This window comes from Oncorhynchus gorbuscha, unplaced genomic scaffold (assembly GCF_021184085.1).
Source record: "Oncorhynchus gorbuscha isolate QuinsamMale2020 ecotype Even-year unplaced genomic scaffold, OgorEven_v1.0 Un_scaffold_4150, whole genome shotgun sequence".
Taxonomy (NCBI): Eukaryota; Metazoa; Chordata; class Actinopteri; order Salmoniformes; family Salmonidae; genus Oncorhynchus; species Oncorhynchus gorbuscha.
In genome coordinates this window covers 28,684-34,683 of record NW_025748238.1, presented here as the reverse complement: position 1 = coordinate 34,683, position 6,000 = coordinate 28,684, and the positions used below count along the sequence as shown (strand labels likewise).

General features: G+C 42.3%; 1 protein-coding gene across 1 annotated transcript in view; it reads left to right on the top strand.

Annotated features, from left to right (window-relative positions):
* Positions 1-764: 764 nt before the first annotated feature.
* Positions 765-6,000, top strand: part of LOC124028432 (CSC1-like protein 2) — a gene marked incomplete at its 3' end in the record, with an annotated part of 29,162 nt that continues 23,926 nt past the window's right edge. Inside the window, exon 1 of the mRNA XM_046340483.1 lies at positions 765-1,018. The remainder of the gene's footprint in view (positions 1,019-6,000) is intronic.

Genomic DNA, 6,000 nt, shown 5'->3' with positions numbered 1-6,000 from the left:
GATTAGGTGTGAGCGGTACAGGAGGTGGGCCCGTGAGTTGTGCGCCAATTTAATAGGGATGGAATATTTGTGGCCTATTTGCAAATTAGAATCATGCAATAGCAGAGCATAAGAGTTGCCACATCAATGTTACACTGAATTAAGTTTTTAGTTATTCAATGTTATATTCCAGTTGTATTAGTTATGTTCTAATGAATATTTATGAATTAAAAACAACTATTGAAAACATTTTTCTCCTGTAATTTTAAAGACTACTGGGATTTAAAATCTTGAATTATACATTGTGGATTGTATGGAGAAAAACATAAATGCACCTTTTCTAAAAACATTTATTTAAATACTTAAGTGTAAAACTGTAGCAATTTATATCCCTTTATAGTTGATCTACAAACCATTTTTTTTCTCTCTAAACGTTGCTTTCTTGTGTCAGCAATTAGACATTGTCCTTAGGGGGTGGCCAGTTGCCCCCCTACTACTTTTCAAGAACGCACCATACCAACGTGAAGTACGTCATCAAAAAGCGACCCCAATGATTAGCAAACATATTTTAGGACCAAATGCGCACCGAAATGTATGCATTTAAATAAATAAAAATCTGATAAGAGCGTGTACGTTCGTTGATTGATTACTCAACTAAAAAAGGGGATATTTGTCATAAAACGGCCTGGTTTGAGAGGAACATACGTCTATGTATCTGTTCTATGTCTCCTATTTCTATGCTCTTGGTACGCCCTGTTCATTTCGACGGGTACTCCCCTCGCATCATCCGATCCGACGCCACTGCTTAGCTCCTGCTGCCCTGATTGTCTCCAGGGCTGCTTAACTCCTATTTATCCTGTTGTTTTGGGGTTTTTGTTTTGCTTTGAAGGGACTATTTCATTGTCTGGGATTTTATTCAAGACCTGGATATAATACGAAGTGTTTTTGTTCGTTTTGGATCGAGGTGTGTGTGTGTGTGTGTGGAGCTCGCCTGTCTTCTTGGTTGGCTTGGGAAAAGCCACTGCGTATCAAATAGCAGGTAAACCATCGCTATGCTACCCCAACTAGTTAGGTATCGTACTTAGATAGTAAACAAAACGATTTAGTTAACTAACACGACGTAGCTAAACTGTCATTTAAAAAAATAAAACGTCATTTAAAAAAAATAGCTAACGTTAGCATGCTAACTGGCTAACTGCTATTGTCGGTTCAACTGGACAGACGTTAGCATGCTAACTGGCTAACTGCTATTGTCGGTTCAACTGGACAGACGTTAGCATGCTAACTGGCTAACTGCTATTGTCGGTTCAACTGGACAGACGTTAGCATGCTAACTGGCTAACTGCTATTGTCGGTTCAACTGGACAGACGTTAGCATGCTAACTGGTTTTTGTCGGTTCAACTAGACAGACGTTAGCATGCTAACGTTTTAGTGTCTTTAGATGAACGGCTCAATTTTATCGAGAGTTACACTACTTAGCTAGCTTATTTATTATTATTATGTTCACTAACGTTACTTTTGAGAGAAATAGGCAGGACTGCTCATGATTTAATGTCATGTGCAGTAAATCGGTGTAATTTCTTTAGCTGTGCTCAACAACCCAAATCCTATAGGATTCATTTTTTTTTAGTGGGGGGAAATGGATCATCCACATATTAGTGATGATGATAAGAGCTGGCTTGACCTACTCCTTATGTTCGGACATCGGTTTCATCGTGTGCTGCAACCACAATGCGTTTCATTAATCATTGCATAGGGCCTATTCTGCAGTTTTCTGTGACAGTTTCGTAAGTGTTTCCCCTACAGTGAAAGAGAAATCGCCAGGCTGCTGCTCATGCTATGGGAATGCTCTCTGGTTAAGGAGGGCTTGCTGGGGACTGGGAGTAGTTTAGTAGTACACTTCATAAATGAAACCAATGGCTCTGGTCCAGTGCGTCTTGATAATTACATTTACATTTACATTTAAGTCATTTAGCAGGCAGACGCTCTTATCCAGAGCGACTTACAAATTGGTGCATTCACCTTATGACATCCAGTGGGACATAAGGTGAGCATTAATTTCACTAACGCCAGAGCTACTGAATATATAATAATAATAATATATGCCATTTAGCAGACGCTTTTATCCAAAGCGACTTACAGTCATGTGTGCATACATTCTACATATGGGTGGTCCCGGGGATCGAACCCACTACTCTGTAACGCCACTACTCTGGCGTTACAAGCGCCATGCTCTACCAACTGAGCTACCAACTGAGCTACTGAAAGCACTGCTCCTTTGAAACGTCCAGTGACAATGACAGCGCTCCTTATACAGAGAGGATGAATATGAGATGGCCTCTGTCTGGGGTTTGGTGACTGGCTTTGGTCAAATATTGATGGGACACAAAAGTGCGCACACACACACACACACACACTGTGGCTGTTAGTGAAAGTAGATTATATACACCAAGCGTATCTTTTAAGACGGCCTAGCTTGGTCTCTAGTTAATCAAAACACTCATTTCTGTACAGAACACCGAGTTTATGGTTAATTTTCCAAATGGTGCCCAATGCAATGTTCTCCAGGGCTCTGGTGAGTAGTATTATACTAAATAGGGCCACACTGGTTGACACTAGTAGTCACTTGTTAGTTGTGGACTGTCCCTCCTGACTCCTTTACCACCAGTGGCTGCATCAGGAGCAGGCCGGCTGTTGCTAAGATACCTTTGGTGCAAAGATCCATTCATAAAGACCCAGTCGTCGTCATTTATCAACCGTTTTGGCATAACTGGAGATTGTAGGATTTGTGTGCGCCGCATATGGGATTTATCAAACTGATGTACGGAACGCGTGTGCAATGTTTTCATTGATAAATCAGGGCCATATTATATTTGTGCTCTCCTGAATGAGTGCTGCACCCCTGCTTAGTAAACAGCATCCATTCACCTTTTTATGGTAACAGAAACGCCCTCGTTTGCTGTATGATTTGGAAATGTTGAAACTGGGCTATAAAAGAGAGATGGCCCATTTGATAAGATTTCTGTAAAGGTGTGGGCGGACTCTTGTCTGCAGTGACAGCCCACCGCCTATAACGAGTGCCAAACACTGGCCGTGCATTCTGCAAGATCGATCGTCTATTGAAAAAAACATGTTGAAGTAAATGCAGTCTACAGCCCACAGTTCTATGCAAAAGACAAATGGTTTAATATTTTATCAATACAGGATTGTTTCTCGTGCCTTGGCCCTGAGGTGAAATGGGTTATGTCTAGAGCCCGACCGATTTGTGATTTTATTTTTTTGTTTATTCTGATTTTATTGTAGAAACATTTAAATTATTTGTATTATTATAGCTGAAATTTAGAAATAATAACTTGGTGAAATAATAATTACACTCAAATGAAAGTTTCTTAGATCTTTCCAGACCTAAAAAAGAATCCCCTGATTTGTTTTAATGCATTGTTGTGAGAAAATCCAGCATTTAAAAAAATTTATTTTAGTAGTGTGAAACCTGGGGGAAATTCAGAACTTGGAAAAACTAAACCAAAACTGAATTTTTGTGTAAAAAAAAAAAAGTAAAACGTGTAAACTGATTTTTAAATGCCCCTAACATTATTTTTGGCTGTGCATGACTGCACTATACCGTGTCATCCTGCAGCACAGCATTTTGGGGAAAGTTGAGGTCAAGTCCAATATTGACTATGCATCCAAGAGGGAAAGAGGTTGTGGCATCCTATAAATGTTTTAGTGAAATATAATACATCACATTTTAGCAGACGCTTTTATCCAAAGTGACTTAGTCATGTGTGAATACGTTTTTAATTATGGATGGTCCTAGGATTCAAACCCCAATATCCTGGCGTTGTAATGCTCTATCAAGATGCATGATGGGTTATAAATGCTTTGTGAAGCCTCCATGTTCAATGTGATTTATAAGGCCTTTATTAAGCCACACTTGTCGCTAATAAAACACAGGTTTGTTACATTTGACATAGTCGTTTATGTCACATTTATGAACCCTTTATAAAGCATGACATACAGTTTATAGATTTGTAACACATTTATCTAGTGTTTGTGAAGCCGTTTTATAAGATGCACGTCCATTTAAAGCGAGACATTAACTTCCAAGTGCTAATCATAGTAGGCTACACTTTAGGTAAAACCTTAAAACACAAAGGTTTACGTGAAAACACTGTTTCGGCCTATATCATTGGATCCTTTGAGGAACTTTGGTTCAGGTTATGATATGAACAAAGGAATCTCGCCCGAGAGCATATTTCTGTCCTGCCCTTTGAAGCAGGACATGTAATGTCCGAGGCCTTTTCATTGTTTGGTTATGTCCAGTCCGGGGGATGGCTTTCACCTCTCTGGGAGGAAGGACGTCAGCATTGCTCAGCAGCTGAAACCTGGTTCCATCAGAGTGAAAGCAGGGTGGTATGCTGCTGGCCTTCTCTAGAGTTGAACCAAGTGCTTAGCCTGTGATGTTAAGCCACATTATCCTGCCTCCATGCACCTAGTCTAGAGTTGAACTAAGGCTTAGCCTGTGATGTTCAGCCTCATTATCCTGCCTCCATGCACCTAGTCTAGAGTTGAACTAAGGCTGAGCATGTGATGTTCAACCTCATTATCCTGCCTCCATGCACCTAGTCTAGAGTTGAACCAAGTGCTAAGTCTGTGATGTTCAGCCTCATTATCCTGCCTCCGTGCACCTAGTCTAGAGTTGAACTAAGGCTGAGCATGTGATGTTCAGCCTCATTATCCTGCCTCCGTGCACCTAGTCTAGAGTTGAACTAAGGCTGAGCCTGTGATGTTCAGCCTCATTGCGCCTTCTGTTTGTTTTGTTTGGTGTGACGGAACCGTGGTGTCCTAGCAACCGGCTGCATCAGGGGGATAGGTGACGGTAGCTCAGTTAGTGTCCCGACCTAGCCTACAGTACAGAAACCGTTTGTATAGAGATACACTGACTGACTGACTGAAGACGGCTCATGTCTAGGAGGGTGACTGTGTTTAGTTGAGGTGAAGTAAATAGTCAGGGTGTTCATACAGAACCATTCGGAATGGGGAGGTCCGGTTCGGACAACCTGAGTGAAAACATGACACACGTAGAAGCAGTAGGCCTACATGCTATTGTAACAGTATAACTTTAGACCGTCCCCTCGCCCATACCCGGGCGCGAACCAGGGACCCTCTGCACACATCAACAACAGTCACCCCTCGAAGCATCGTTACCCATCGCTCCACAAAATCCGCGGCCCTTGCAGAGCAAGGGGAACCCCTACTTCAAGGTCTCAGAGCAAAGTGACGTCACTGATTGAAACGCTATTTAGCGCGCACCACCGCTAACTAAGCTAGCCGTTTCACATCCGTCACACTATGCCTGAGCTGCATTGTGTGCCTCCTGAGTAAATCTGACCATCCTGGTGTCATAGACCAAGATGGAACGTAGTAAACGTAAATTCTGGGACACTCAAATTAGTGTGATATGTTACGTTTGGTTATATAAGACAACAAAAAAAACACATTTAAGCTGGTTGGTCGGGGTGGATGAGGACGTATTGATTTGGAACTGGGCTTACGTCCTGGGTGGATGAGGACGTATTGATTAGGAACCCAGCTTACCTCCCGGGTGGATGAGGACGTATTGATTAGGAACTGGGCTTACCTTCCGGGTGGATGAGGGCGTATTGATTTGGAACTGGGCTTACCTCCCGGGTGGATGAGGACGTATTGATTAGGAACTGGGCTTACCTCCCGGGTGGATGAGGGCGTATTGATTTGGAACTGGGCGTGCCTCCCGGGTCTGACCGTGAATTCGGCTCAAAACACAAAATGACTTAATTAAGCACGTGTATTTTTGGTCTTTATTTGGTTCCCCGTTCAGGATCAGCTACTTTTCCTGGGGTCCACACCAAACATACGTTTAAAACGACACACAGCCTGATTAGTAGGAAGACTTAGTCCTTAACCGTGTCTGAACCACACTGTCTTTGGGGCGGCAAGTAGCCTAGTGGTTAGAGGAGGCAGGTAGCCTAGTGGTTAGA